This window comes from Eupeodes corollae, chromosome 3 (assembly GCF_945859685.1).
Source record: "Eupeodes corollae chromosome 3, idEupCoro1.1, whole genome shotgun sequence".
In the NCBI taxonomy this organism is placed as follows: domain Eukaryota; kingdom Metazoa; phylum Arthropoda; class Insecta; order Diptera; family Syrphidae; genus Eupeodes; species Eupeodes corollae.
The window spans coordinates 14570124-14586647 of record NC_079149.1 but is presented as its reverse complement, the minus strand read 5'-3'; the positions used below and the strand labels follow the sequence as shown (position 1 = coordinate 14586647).

At 32.1% G+C, this 16524-nt stretch overlaps 2 protein-coding genes across 13 annotated transcripts in view; both read left to right on the top strand.

Moving 5' to 3' along the window:
- LOC129951235 (succinate dehydrogenase assembly factor 3, mitochondrial) overlaps positions 1-16524 on the top strand; it is a 451002-nt gene that overhangs the window by 365114 nt on the left and 69364 nt on the right. The window lies entirely within an intron of this gene.
- LOC129951228 (trichohyalin) overlaps positions 1080-16524 on the top strand; it is a 160745-nt gene continuing 145300 nt past the window's right edge. For 5 of the 12 annotated variants that reach the window (XM_056063294.1, XM_056063298.1, XM_056063295.1 and 2 more), the window contains exon 1: positions 1084-1768. The gene's annotated coding sequence lies outside the window, so the exon portion shown is untranslated. Of the gene's footprint in view, positions 1769-2076; positions 2559-16524 lie in introns of those variants that run through there. The other 7 variants (XM_056063288.1, XM_056063290.1, XM_056063287.1 and 4 more) reach the window with 3 other exon arrangements.

Below are 16524 nucleotides of genomic sequence, written 5' to 3'. Positions count from 1 at the left end.
GCTTTGACAATCCGTTCCATTGCAGTTTGGGCAGGACCTGCATAAAGGTTATTTCCTCACCATACATAGTTTGATGTTGTTATGTCACAGCAACAGGAAGGTGGTCTGAATATGATACTTCACTTATCTCAAAACCTTTCACGAACGGTTCCCAATCTTCTCCTAAGACAGCATAATCGAACATTGATGTCCCTTGGCCGCCCACAAACGTTAAATATCCTGACGAGTCGACAGCACTGGTTCCATTTAGTATGCGCAGACCAAACGTATTACGAAACTCTAATAGTTTCCTTACTCATGCGTTAGAACAAGGTTTTTTTGATTATCTGCGGCAATTTCTTAAATCATTCATCAATCCTGCTTGCGTTCCAACTCTCGCATTCAAATCTTCAATTAGCATCACGTTTGAGGAATTTATACCAATGAATGTATATGATAACTTTTCGAAGTCGTCTTCCTTAAAAAATGGAATTTCACTTAATTTCTTAAACAATTAAAAATTGTTTCAGGCTAATTTCTTTCCAAACAACAAAACTATTGTCCTGCTCCTGAAAAACGACCTTCCCTTAAAATTCAAACAAAACCTATTTCAACGAATTAAAAATTCAAAATTTAACAATAAATTTCCCTTCTTCCAATTCCACACAAGTACCTAATCACATTAACCATACCCTATGTCGAACAAAATAAAATCCATACTCACCTCAATCCTACGTAAAATTATGAATTTTCTCAACCCACAACTGTCAAAAGACCAATTTTCACCACAGACGTTATACCACACACATTAAAGCCCACAATATACTCGTCACGAACTCAAAGCTTACCCCACATTTCAAGAAGGAAAACTTTTTTATCAATCTCCCGACCTAAATGCGCGGTCGCATAACCTTATCCAACCAACAAATTCCACAGATTTCATTCTCTTTAGCCCCTTAGGGTTTATTTTCCAACGTTTCATAGATTTGTGGATGTATGTCCAAAAGTCAAGAGCACAGTTATTCCAAAAAGAGCATCAAATTCCCGTTAAAATAACAAATTCCCACGACTTTGGGCTTCTAACCGAATCGTAAACCAACCAACTTCTTTGCTTTAGAGTTAGTTAGTCGGCGAGTAAGTGCTTATAACGGTCTGGCAAAAATATCCATTTCTCTGTGTTTTCCCTAAATTTTTTCATCCCCTTACCAAAAAAAAAAATAAAAAAAAGGAAAATCAAAGAAAAAAGCTGAAAAGAAAAATATACTAAAAAGCCTAATCGCATAAAACAAATACAAAACCAACAAACCAATAAAATTATTGTTCCTTTTAATTTTTAAGTCAGAAAAAAGAAAATTCTATCTACCTTAAGAAAAAAAGAAAATGTAAAGAAAAGAAAAATCCAATCAAAGCCAGAAAGAAAGAAAAAAAATGAAAAATAGCAACGGGAAAATACATAAAAGTTAAAAAATTAATATTTAAAAAATTCCAAAAAAAAATAAATATTGAAAATGGAAAATCACTAAAATTTCGAGTGAAAAGAAAAACCAAGTGAATGTGTGAATCAAATGAAAAGTGCTATAGATACACAAAAGAAAAAACCGACCAAAATCATGACTCCGGATTTTGAAGGCCAAAAATAATTTTAAAAAAAAGTTCAAAATTTTCAACATCACGTCGTCGTCAGAAAAACGCCAGAGTTTTATTTTTGGAATTAATCACACGACGAAGGAGTGAAGAAAGGAAGAAGAAAAATTAATCATTTCTTTTCTTTTTTTTCTCACCTAAAAAGGTGTGTAAAAGGATCTTCAAATAATATCTAACTGTATTTTAACTTTGATTTTCCAGCTCTAGAAATTTGGTACCAAAAATGTCTTCTATAGAATTTCCAGAAAAATTCGAATTTATTTTCTGAATCAAAATTCTGAGGGAAAGAAAAATATGTAAAATATATTGTACATACGTTCCTCTTCCGTTTTATCGATTCGAGATACACACTAGGGGGGTTTTAGATGTTATGAGCGAGGGGGCGTGTGGGAGGGGCAATATGGATGAACGGGGGGAGGTTGAGAGGGTTCTTTGGAACCCAAGAGGAATATAGTTTTTCTTTTGAGATTGTAAATGTATGTCAGAGTATTTTATATAAAAATGTGTACTAAAATTGGAATATCTGTCTTTTCTCTTCCTCTTCTTGTTCTTTTTGTTCTCTTTCTCTTTCATTCTCTTCTATTTCTATCTCTGTCTTTGGGATTTTCCTTCCCTTACTCACAACAACAAGAAGCGGGCTCCTTTTGGACTTTTTTAGTTGTTCATCGTTGAAACGTAATCCTTGTGTTGTACGAGCGAGTACTATCCCGGAATACCGTTAGCTCTGGTCGTCGTAGCTCCTCGCTCGTCGCGCTGTTGTATCTACAACAGTTCCGGGAAATTTTTGTGTGAAATTGAAGTGTTCTTTTTTTTTGCTTCTTGCCATCAAAGTGACAAAACTGGAGGGTGCTTTAAATGCTTTTAATGAGTGATGTGTGAAGACTGGGTGCTTCTGTGAGCTGTTGTGAGCTGCTGCTTCGAGGTGTTTAAGAGTGGTGTGTGGTTAAAAAATTGGGGTCTACAACCCTGTTTGTTTTTATATGATGTGTTTTCTAACACGTACCCCCTCCTTCACCCCCTCCCCTATCATCACAATTAAAAAAACAGTCAGTAGGGCATTCGCCTGTGTCATCCTTTTTTCATACTGACTGCACATCTCATCCAGGAAGACTTTGCATTCGAGCCCTTTTTGGTATGGTATTTAATTATACACGAATGAATCTACAGAACAAGTGATGTGTAACTGCCCTCATTTTAGCCCCCCCTCCTCTCTCTCTCTCTTACTCAGTCTTCCTTAATTTAACCCCACTAAATGCGCTGATGCTATATACTCGTACGTTATTCCAAAAATATCCCAAGTCCCTCGCAACGTTTTGTTCTTTGAGCCGAAAAAAGCATTTTTCGTCTAATTTTAGATCAGTGGAATTTTATTGATTTTCTCTTGCTCTCCTTCCCGGTGTTTATTCGACTCTTCTCCTCTCCTCACCACTCACCTTTAGTTGCGTCGTCGTCGTCGTTGTTCTCGTCTTACAAATAAAAATTGTACGAAGAGTACAAAATTGACACTAACCCCCAACTCCCAAAAACCACATCGACCCCCATTTCTCTCTGGTTTCTATACTTTTTTTCTGCCCCCAAGTCGTCGCGTCCATCCATATCGAGAAGCGAGTTGAACGAGGGGAGCAACCCTTGCACGCATCATACTCGTACACCACAATCTAGTGACGCTAAAGATGGTGTACTCTATTTCTTGTACAATGACGATAAGGATGACGATGACGGCGGCGGCGTTGGGGATGGGAGAAGGTTCGAACCTAACCGAACTGAACCAAAACGTAGAGAACTGAAGCTTTTTTCGTTGATAAAACTTCCAGTGGCCCTCAGGATGACGTTAAAGGCATCGGGCTTTGAGTTCCAATACAGCACAATACCATCACTCAGTGTGTACCTTGTACTCTATACTTCATGTCTCTTTAATGAAGTCTTCCTTCTTCTTTCTTTCCCGAGGGATAAATCACTATCTATCTCTCAATTTTTGTGTGTGTTCTTCTTTGATTTTGTACGAATCGAGTGTACGAGAACTTGTGGACTTGTTTGAGTCTTATGTCAGACAATGAGGACAGTTCAGGACGAGCGAGAGAGCTCTACCCTACCGACGACGACGACGATGAACGACGTCCGTAAAAATTAGATTTTTTTTATTGGACATGCGCCTAAAAATTTTCAAGTACATTTCATTGTATGACACAATTTTCAGGAACTTAAGAGAGTTAGAATATTGGAAAAACGAAAAGAGAGAGCGAGAGAGAGAGAAATTCAGTGATTTTGAAGATAAGAAAAACCTTAGTATAGTTATGACGGAGCTGCATATAGACGTTTTTTTTAAAGGATTTTCATTCATAAAGCTTCCTTCAAGCCCCCAAATAATATTTCAAAACCTTCTGTCACTGTGGGAACGGGAAGTGTGATATGTCCAAGTTTTCATCCATATCATGATTGTGTAGGTTGTTGGAAGGCAAAAATGTTTATTTATTTACGTTCGAGAAGAGATTTTGATGTATGATGGCCATTTCTTTGGTTTTTTGGTTTTGGTTTTAGTTTTGGCTTTGGCGGGGAAAGTGCCTACATTAAAATGACATTTCCATAGAAAAAGAAATACGAAAAATTGTGTCTATGCTCTTTTGTCTGAATTTTCTTTGAATTTTTATTGTTCGAAGAAAAACTTCTGGCATTTTATTTTATTCTATAAAAATTTCGGGAATCAGGAATTTATGGAATCAGTAGTAATTTTTTTTTGAATATTTGGGTGTTTTTTTCGGGATTTATCTTATAAGCTTTTTTATTTGATTAGATTCTTGATATTTTGGAAAATTTATGAGTCCTTAGGAACGACAATATAATTTCATTCATATGTAGGTATCTGATTTTTTCTTCATTGGACTTTAGGGTTATGTTATACCTACATAAGCAGAAAATGTATGTATGTACTTTGTAAAATACATAAAATGAATATATGAAAATGATTTTAAGGTCCATTTATTACTATCGTTACGTTACTCTATATACTACCATACAACTTCTGGCTTTTACAAAAGATTGGAATTCATTCAATGGTTTGATTTTATCTTATCTATACGTTAGGATTTTAAACTTGAATATTTTCTTTTTCTTGTGTATACCTACAAATCTGTTTTTATAGAGACCATATATGTGTATAAATGTGTGTTCTGATTATTTTACCGTCATAAAATTAAGATTCGTTTCTTATTTAAGAGAGTACTTATCTAAGAATCATTGTTAACCTACTAACCCACGTGTGTTATTATAGAAAGATTTTATTTTCATTGAGGATTTAGGTAAACTAAGTAGGAACACAAGTTCCCTACAAAGAAAATATTTATTTTTATCAAAGCGCATGATTATAGTGTCAATTCATAATAATAGTTCAAGGAGTTGAAGAAATGTAGTCAGTTTTGTTAAATGGCGCCTAACAAAGTGTTATTTATCTTAAAACTTTATTGTTTGTTCAAGTTTAATTTTAAATAATAATGATGGTTAGTGCGATGGACTGTCCCACGAAACGACAGAAACCTCACAAATACAGAAATTGACCAACATTTACAACAGATGGACGAAACAATAGAACGAACTATGGAACTTCGTACCAAAGTACAAAGAACGGGTCCAAATAGACACTTACAGAAACGCACTACGTAGGCACAAGAGTAGCTCACTGACAAGACTCAAAAACTTGTTCAGGCGACTTACAGACCCACACGATTTGGAGGCTAGGACACTGAAGTCGTCAATAAAAAATGTCAATCTGTTAATTAAGGAGAACTAGTATGGTTATCAATTATCAACTACTGAGACCGTAAGATCCGGTCAGTTAATTCCAGTGGTCCTAGTATGTTCCCTAAAATCAATAAGATATTCAGGAAAAAAACGATAATCACCTTCTGTGTCTGAAACTCCAAAGAACTGGAAAGAATAGAGACGTACTCAGGACAGCGCAAATAGATCAAGAAGAAGCCATCTTTTATATAATTGAACTTAGTGAAAGCGGTGGGAGCTGCTTTCCAGCAAGTGTACAAGGTGAATGTTAGCATTCGCCCCAACTACGACCTGGAAAACAGAGCCCTACTTAATCACTTTTACCTCCGTAATGATATCACACATTGGCGATCTGAGAACCGCGGTTTCATGTGGTTCAATGACGATTCCTTGGCAAATGCCATAATAGCCAAGCGAATGGGACCAAGTCCCTTGTTAGTGACGAAGCGTGAGCTTCACCTCAATAAAAAACAAAAAGTCAGCAGGTGTCGATGGTATATCCAACATTGTACTAAGACATTTACCGATGGAGGCAATTGACATTTACACCACACTCTTCAACAATTCACTGAATAATGCATATTATCCAGTGTATTGGAAGACCTCTGTGGTTTATCCTCTCCCAAAAAAAGAGAAAGGACAACTCCAACCCGTCAAATCTTCGGTCGATAAGTCTTCTTTCGAGCATCAGCAAACTTTTCGAAAAAATCGTCAATAGGGCTCTGACTAAGTGGGCTGCGGATAACAAAATAATTCCGGATAAACAGTGCGGGTTCAAGGCGGATCATGATACAATTCATGCTGCGTCTAAACTCGTTTCTGATATCCAATGAAATAAATCAAAACAACAATGCAAAGGTGCTGTTCTGGTTGATTTGGCAAAGGTCTTTGACACCGTATGGTTAGAGGGTATTTACCTTAAACTGAGCAGGCATAAGCATTCTCTTCAGCATTTACACCAGTGATCTGGTAGGTAGTCTTACAAAGGCAATTGCGTACACCAAAGATCTAATTGCGTGCATAACAGCTAACGGCTCAAAACTCGAAACTTTTGAAAATATTTTCAGATCGTCCGCATATAATAAGCATTCACAATAATTAAAGACCGTCTACGTACATTATGAAAAGGAGCGGACCTAGGTGGCTACCTTGCGGGACACCTGATGTACACCGAATTTCCTTTGACCAACCAAACCAAAAATCTCAAGTTTTTTCAGAAGTGTTTGGTGGTTCACAGAATCAAAGGCTTTGCTAAAGTCAGTGCATACTGCGTCCACTTAAAATGTTTGTTCCATAGCATTAGTGACATACGAAGTTAAATAAGTTTGATTGGTAACAGATGATCGACCGGATACAAAACCATGCCTTACTTCTTATAAGTATTCACTTGTATAAAATCAAGCTATATTTTCACCATGCTTTAAAATACTTTGGGAATTGCGTAGAGTTTACAGATACCGCTATTATTTTCTACATCATTTTTAGAACCTGATTTGTGTATAGGGACCAAGTAAGAAAGTTTGCATTTATCAATAAAAATTCCTTCATGGAGGTACTTGTTGAATATGCTTAGTAAAGGAGCACAGATGGAATCACAACAATTTCTTAACACTGCCGAAGGAATGCCGTCTAGTCCAGAAGACTAAAGTGATTTTAGTCCGGAAATAACTTCTTCAATACTTAACTGGATGGAGCCAATATCAAACCTACTAATTATGTTACAATCCATCTTAGCTGAATTTATCAACAGTTTTTGATAATCATATCTCACAATTGTAAATGTTCACAAAAATTCAAGTTTATAAAAAATCAATGATATTACCTAAATATTCGTAAAAGACAACATCTATAAGTTTAACAAAAAAACTACAAAAAATTCCTTTACCACTCTTTTAAGATTTGTTTAAAGCTTTCAAAGTCTAATAACTGTCACTGGTATATCGAATATGGAAATTTCTAAAAATGCACTCATAATTTCATGTCTTAAATTTCAAGAATTAATATTGTTGATTAGCTGTTGTTTTAATTGCAACTTTATATTTAGAGAAACTCATGTTTTAAGTAAAGAATCAAGACCTTACATAAAATAAACTACTACTGTAACTATTAAAAAAGGGAACGACACTAAAATATGTTACATTAGTTTCTTCATGATTCAAATACGAAATTTTTAAAATGTTTTCAATATTAAAAGGTGTTTCAAAATAACGAGTGATTTTTTAAAAAGCTATAGGAAATTTTTTTTCAAAAAAAAAAACACATACAATTCAGAATATTACATGAAATATATATTTAGATCGATAGTGCGGTCTATATAATTTAATGTTTGAAGATTATTTCATGCAAGTGTTGACCTTAACTGCGCCTGAAACGGTCCTTACACTTAGTCCAATTTAGCATACTATTTTCAACATTTCAGCTGGTATCTCACGAATAAATGCTTTAATTTTGTCTTCCAATGCGTGAAACCAAGCAGGCTTGTCTGTAAAGACATGAGCCTTATCAAAGCCGTAGGCGTTCAATTGGCCAGTCCCGAACGTGGAATAAAATGTTCACCGAAATTGCCACCCAATAAGTCCATTATAGCACTTACTGTGTATGTGTAGCATGTGCCACCGTTTTGTTGAAACCACATGTCATGCAAGTCAAGTTCTTGCGTTTTGCGCAAACAAAAGTTGGACATCATCTCATGGTAGCACTCACCATTCACAATTACGTTACTATTCGCATCATCTTTGAAGAAGTACGGTCCAATGATGCCACCAGCCCATAAACCGCACCAAACTGTAACTTTTTCTGGATGCATTGGTAGCTCCTACAATGCTTCTGGCTTATATTTAATTCAAAATCAACAATTTTGCTTATTTTCGTACCCATTGAGACAAAAATGACCATCATCGCTGAACACTTTTTTCGGTTTTCTTTCGGTGATTCTTTCCAAGAGCCCATTCACCAAAAATTTTACGCAGTATTTTAAAAGGCATCATACCCAAATCCTTCCACAAAATTTTCCACGTTTTTGAGTAACAGAGGCCCAATTTTCTGTTGACGGCGACGAATCGATAATTAATGGTATTCATTAACACTGACCGATACAGCTGCGATACTTTCTTTAGTTGGTACTCTCTTTAAGCGTGTTAGTGGTTTAATGTTCAACAATGTAAATTGGGTGCGAAATTAAGTCACAATAGCCCGAACAGCAGCTTTAGTGGGTCGATTAAACTGACCAAAAAATGGAAGAAGCGCGCGATGAACTTTCTTAACAGAGCACGCATTTTGATAATACAATTCAATAATTTGTAAGCTTTTTTCGTTTGTAAGACGATTCATATCTAAATTACAGACCAAACTAAAGTTGCTTGACAGTAAAACAAAACACGATACGTGCGTTAGCTGTTTAAACTAGTCTTGCAAAAAAGATAATAGCTAAAAAATCACCCTTGAAATCAAGTACTTAAATTGACTTTCACAACTTTAAATGCGTTCAATTTCCTGCATTAATAGCCGTAAAAATGTAATTATAATTTGGATATAGTTTCGATAAATTAGATATCCGACAAAATTTAATTTTTTTGAAGAGCTTCATATTTACATGGTTAACTTTATCTAAAAAGTCCTCTCATTTTAAAATGTACTTTATTCCCTAAAACTACTTTCCCTTATTTTAGTACTCCTTTTAAAAATGAGAAGACTTTTTAGGGAATTTAAAGGACCTATAAATCATCCTCTGAACCAATATTCACCTTTTTCGAATCATTTCGAAATATGTTTATTTTGTGTCCAATTTTCGTGGACTGATTCCTATTGAGTGATTCAACACATTTTCTAAAATTGATGCACTTTTCAACACATAATTTCAAATCTGTTTCAAAAATTGTATCATTTTTATTTTTGAACATAACATCTCTTTTATATTAATAAAGTATTACTCGGTGGTAGTCATTTCCATTTTTAAGAATATCGAAGAACATTTGTTACTTTTCGATTTCAGTTTTATAATTTTTTCATTATATAGCTTTTTGGGGTGAGGTAATTTTACGTATTTTTTTGAAAAAAAAATAACCACCTTTGAGCAAAAGCATACAAAACCTATACATTCTTCTAAATTTTCATTTCAAATAGATTTAAAATTGATTAAGGTCTTACGTCGACATAACATAAATCCTCTTTTTTTAAAAAAAGATTAAATCAAGAAAAAATTCCAAAATCTCATCTTGATAAATTTATTCCAAAAATGATTATAATAGAATGAGAGCGGGCTAGAAAAAAAGTCCAGTCATTTGCAAACTTGAAATGAAAAAAGCATCAAGTCTGACGAAGACGTTAAAAATTGTATTCGAAAGTGTGATAAAATCGACCCTAGTCCAGTCATTTCCAAACATTTTATACTTTGCACGGACTTTACCAAAGTGATTACAGAACGTTTAAAGATGTAAAAAAAAAACCAAGTCAAGTTATTGCAAAACATTAAGACAACCGCCATTCGTTATAAAGATCCTCTTACGAGCCCAAATCCAAAAAGAAAGAAGTTTTTTTTCCTGGCGAACCCATTTTCACAATATCCCCCAAACTTTTTACTAAAATTGTCAAATTTACTCAAAAAAATAACTAAAATTAAAACCTTTGGTCACTATACTGATACGTTAAAGTCTATAGCTTATTATATTTAAAAAAGAAATTGTTATTTCATCTCAGAGTTTCTTAACCGTATTCTGAACAAAGGTCTAAAAACGGCTGAAAATGAATCACATCTTTTTTTCACTTTATTTCAAATTTAAAATTCATTTCAAATTTTTGTGTTGTGAAATCGTTTGTTATAGTCTTCAATATTTTTCTTACACAGAATTAGTTGTGAAGACCAATCTTTCCCGATGTTGGAATTTGATTACTTCAAAAAAGGCAACATTTTATGTGGGAATCATTGTCTAAAATAAATAACATTAATTTCAATGATTTTTAAATTTTGAGCCCTGAAAATTCAGACATTTTAAACAGATCTGCTTTATGTTTCTTATAAACTTTTTATTAAAAGCTTTTGATTATTTTCGGAACAATTTCGAAATATTTTTAGAGACGTAATCAAATTTTGATTTTTACATCAGCAACTTTAATATAGAAATTTAAATGTTTTGAAAATGTGTTTTGACAAAAATATTGTCAGGAACTAATTTCAAAATTTCTAGCAGTCTCATTTCTGCATGGAAATATTTAAATACACATCAAAGAAAGTAAAGTGAAAAGGTCATATTACAAAATTTCAAAAAACTTCAACAAAATTAGATGCAACCTCATAATTCAGACTAAAATAAAGAAAGACTCATAAAGAATGAAAAATAAAATTATAACTTTAAAGTGAAAATTGCATGATAAAATCTTTCTATAATTCTTTTTTCAGGATTATAGGTTGAATAATTCTCATTCCTTCAATATAAAATGCATTTTCAACTTTTACGTGCATAGATAAACTTTTGAACTTAATCAATGGCAGAAAATCTATTAATGCTTAAACCATGCAAATTCAATTACATATGACTTAAATGAAATTTGGTATATCTACGTTTTCTTAAATCTAAGAAAGCTATGATTATACAAAATATAAATTTTGTGCTCAGTTTTTGATTTTTGAAATTTCTATCTGTAATTTTAATTCATCGACATTGAACTCTATATTCTTACATATCATATTTTTAAATTTGGATAAATTGTGATATTTTGAAAAACATATTTGTTCTCAATCATTCATGACTTGTTTTACATTTCAAAATTAAAAGGGCCTTCACATTCTTTTAAACTTTTCCTCCAGTCAGATAGAATGGGTAATTTTAAATTTACATATTATATACAATGTTGTTCATCACTTAACAATTTTGAAATTCACTCAGGCGACATTTTAAAAATTCCCACACAATATTCTAGTATTGCCAAAAACATGTCCTTTTTTGCAGGTCATGCTATTTATGTGTGTAGGTGGTAATGTATATTTGTTTTTATTTTTGTTCCAACATTGAACATGATATTCTACTTAAAGTTATGTCTTGAGATATTTTTGCGATGTAGCCTAATGGCGCCCTATAAAGACATACATATAAACAGAGAGACACATTAATCAGTACAGAAAAAAAAAACAATTTTCAATATAATATGAAGTTGAAGTCATTTCTATTGGAATGTTTATAGTGTCCTAGTTGATGGCGTCGTTCGTCGTCCTTAGATGCACAAAATAATAATAAAACAAAAGTTTACAAAATACAAATAAATGTTTTGCATATTTCCTTTTTGCATACCAATTGCTTTAAATTATTTCAGTTGAATGAAATGTAAGTACATCACCAGGACATCATCAGTAGACAATTTTAAAAGACAATATTTGAAGTCGTATAAAATTTACATTTTATATGTAAATAGAGGATGTAATCCATAATGTCTGGCACTAACTTATTCTAATATTATGTAGATTTTATAATACTTCAAATTTCAAATTTAAGTCCTTAAAATAATTTAAAGAGAATAAATATTTTGGCAAATAAACAGACAACATTTAAAGACATCTCTTCAAAAACAATTAGTATTTTCTAGTAAGAGGTTTCACTTTGACATTCAGAAATCTGAGTTTTCCAATAAAAGGTTTCATTTTGAAATTTCAAAAATATTTGCAATTTTTTCATGAAATTCCAATGAATGTTGATTTTATTTTAAAGAAAAAACTATTCCATTATTAATTAAAAACAATATCAGTGAAATCGCTACTTAAGCTACGATTGAACCCTATATCTTGTTCAAACTTTTTTGTATTATCAAACTACTCAATTGCGGTTTTACGTCCTTGATAACTTCATAAATATCTTCATCAAGGTCATGAAACCTTGTATTGTAGATCATTTTCAAAGATTTTGACATTCATGTAGCATCAAAGAAATAAGTCTTAAGGTGTTTCAATCTCTAGATGTTGGTGTTCAATTATGGTTAGCTTTTCGAGACCAGGAAACTTTTCCCGTAAAATTAAGGATGTTGCTTAGATGGAAAATAGCTCCATTTCTTTAAGTGAGTTCTTACAATCTGTAATGCTCCTTGGAAGTGAGTATTCATCCTATTTTAATTATAAAAATAAATAAATTGGGTGGCGCAACAGTCTATTGAGAATTAGGGCCTAGTGACTTACAACTCTCAACCATTACTGTGTGCGAGTAATGTTGTTTGGAATTGAGGCGACCAACAGTTTATATTCCAAATCCGAACGGCTAATTTGAGAAAGCACTTTTTCATGACAAGAGTTACTCTTTGAGAATCTGTCAATTCCTCGCATGAGGCAGTACCCGTGAAAAGACTTAAGATGGCATAGGTGGGGATCGAACGCAAGACCTCTGGCATGACAGTCCGACGCACTAACCATTATGCCACGGGTGCTACCTATTACCTATTTTAATTATGGTGTAGCTTTTATTTTTCGAGAGTCAAAAGATGACATCGCCCAAAATATAAGAATATTCAAAATGAAACCACTTATTTTAAAACCCATGACATGCTTTAAAATAGATAAAAAAGGATGTTTAGGGAAACATTTTAAAGAAAAATAAGGTGAAATACCAGTTTCTGCCTTTTTCTTAAATTTATTGAACTCGTTTTTTGGAAAAAAGCATTTAAATTGAAATTTTTGACTGAAATTCATGAAACGTAACAAAAAAAAGTATGGAAAGTTCTCAGAAAACTACCATTTTTTTTTCTGGCCAGCTATTTGCTCCTTCAAAGGAGACGAAACTGAATTTTTATTCTTAAATTACCTTCCTTCAAATATGTTTGCCAAAAATGTAATAAAATAATAACAGGACAACAAAAAAGTACGTATACGCCATAGTGTACCTTTTCATAGAAATCTTCTATTTTAATACAAATTTATGGAAATTTTTGTCAGAAATATTTCAAACCTTAGCTCTTTATTGAATTCTCTTAATGTTCATCCTTAAACAATCCCTTACGACAGTCTATCCTTCAATAATGTGTACTTACAAAATAATGCGTGTACTTAAGTTTCTATAAATTCATTTATTTTTAAAAACCGTTTTTCTAATTTTCACCGTAAGTTGTGCTAATTGAGTGCCAGCTAAAACGTTGTTTGTGAAAGCACTTTATTCTTCAAGGACACTGTTGATCGTTGTACTCAAATTTAATGCTTAATGTTAACATTTTGAGTGAAGTAAAAGTATGAACTTAATTTCTCCCAACCACTTTATTTTAAATTATCTACAGCTAAATGGTTTATCATTATCAGTATCATCATCTTGAATATATAAAAAACTATAAAACAAAGTTAAATACTTTTTCAAAATAAAGTTTAGTTCAAAACTTTTCAAGTCCGTCCTTTAACAGTCAGTGCCGTACCTTAATTTAAAATGAGCAATTCCAAAAAAAAGAAGTGCGTCATTCAACCCATGAAAAACCCTAATACACATTATTAATATTCAAGTCATGTTTTTTTAGTCACAAATTTAAAATTCAACAAATAAAATATGACTCACAAAACAAAAAAAGAAAACTAACTTAAAAAACAACAGCAACACAAAATTAAAGTTGATTACACTACCTACGAGTATTTTTTGGGGTAGGTTGTTCGAGTATATCATAAAATTTAACGAACCAAACTAAATAACTTAGTTTAAGCATCCCAAAAGTGTTCTATAGTATATCCTTGGAAGAAATGGGTATAATCAAGTTGAATACGTATATTTTCAATGCCATACATAAAGAGTATATATATAGAAAGAGAGAGGGATGCCCTACCCATGTACATACATAAACGAATATGTATATGTTTTGTACAAATAATGAAAGTTCTTCGCTTTATTTTCATTTCAAAAATATAGCTACAACCATTCCCCTAAAATAATTGTATAATTCCTTTATATCCAAATTGGAATCCTTGACAGAATTAAATTGTTTTCTTCTTCGAATATAAATAAACATGTTTTAATATAATTTAAATTTTTAATCAACGATTGTACAACATGAACAAAATACACAATATTCAGAATATTCTTAAAGGCATATCCTTATACAAAGAATCAAAGGATAGAGGAAACACTCTCGTTTTAATTACCTTAAAGCTTCGAGACTTCAGATGTATAGCTATAGAAGCATAGGTTTTTATTATGTTTAATTAGCACGAAAGTAAAAATTCTGTTTTTGAAACGCACTCTTTCGCTGTGAAATTTGTTTTTGTATTTTTTCATGTCTCATTACAAATAAAACTTTTCACAGCTCAATTTCACGAAAAGAATATTATTTTCTTTTATATTCATTTAGCAGGATTTCATTGGCAGTTTTATCTGTTCTAGGTGCAATAAAATATATTTAGTGCTGCTTACGTTTGGAGAACATAATATTTTACTGTGTTTGTTTAAGTGTCTCTAGGATAAGAAAAGATAAAAGGTGTCATGATATTTTAATTTAACCAAACTAAGTGATTTTGTTTAATAAAAAGAAAGTCTTTTGGTGCTCTATTTAAAAACCATAAGATTACTCCATTTGAAAATTATTTTTATTCTGAAGGACAACACCACGAAAAGGAGCTGTCGAATAAATTATGTAACGATTAAATTCAAATAGGTGTTCAATATAAAATGTACACATCTAAATCAAACAAAAATGTTGTTAAAAACAATTACGTATACGCCACAGTGTATATTTTTAATACATCCATCGTTTTGATGGATATTGATAATAATTTGGATAAAAGTATTTTCTCTTAACACATTTCTTTGAGGTTGATCATTAAAAGTGTCAATCAATAGGATAATTTTTTTTGATTTTTTAAAAAAATGTCACTTTATTAATGAAAATAGTTTTAAAAAAGTGACACAATTCTTTTATTTGCGGCCTTTTTCGTGATAAACCTTTGACAATCCTAAACGAAGTATATTCAAACTCATTGGGTTTCGACAAAAAAATCTTGAAAAAGTGAAAATATATCAAATACTTAATAATTCAACAAATAAAATAAATTTCTATAATTCACTCTATTAAGTCAAAAAGTACTCATACGCCACATTCTACTTTTCTAATTTAATTAATGACAGAAATTCTCCTAATTGTTGTCCTCACTTTTTAAGACACAGTCCAAACCATTTCAACTATCATCCTTATCTTCCCCCTTCTCCCCTCGAAATCGAAATACTGCATTACTGCAGTCGGTAACTCTGTTCAAAAAAGCAGTCTGACAGCTGAAATGCGATCAGACTTGCAGTCATTTTATTTCTGTTGCCGCTCTGCAGAAAAATGTCAAAACAAAATTAGTAGGTTAAACTAATTGAATATTTATTAAATTTTTGCTAAGAAATAAAATGTATGTATGTACATATATATTGTTATTAATAAGTTGAATTATAAAATTTATACTCCAAAGGAATGAGTGAATACATTTGCTCTATTCAAAACATTTAAAATAAGTCATAATAAAACATTTTTATTGGATATTTTGCAAGAATTTTGTTAAGACACTAAAAACCAAAACCTTTGTAACTCAAAGAAAAAACCTAATTATTTCTGTCATTCTTTTTTTAAATACGCCTACTTTGATGACATTTATGAACTGGTTTCTGATATTGTATATCTGCCGCATTCTTGCAGTAGTTTTTCTGTTCATAAATTTGAATTGCATGAATTTTTTCGGCATGGCTTGTGCAACTAGTTGCATTTTTGAAATCACCCTTAATTTGATGATGAATTTGCCAATTCTTAAAAAAAAAAAAAGAATTTATTTGACAGATGTCAGCTGTGACAAGTAAAATTCATTAACTACCTTTTGGAAGATATTGTAATGGGTCGATTCGTCAATTTAAAATTTTGAAAATTTTTAATGTTCAAACTTTGGGGGTACACCTCATTGTTTTGATCTCAATATCTCAAGAACTAGTCATGAATTTTGCTTTAAGGACATAAAAATAAGATGTGCAAAATAATTTAAATACAAATTGAGTAAATTTTTTCTGGTGGCGATTTTTTTAGACGTCTAGTTTCAATCTGACAATACTTTTTCACAGTTGTTCCTATTTCACAGCTGTCACTTTATTTATGCTCCATTTGTTTTGTCATTACATAACTTAAAAACTTACTCTCCGTCAAAGTTTGCAAGTT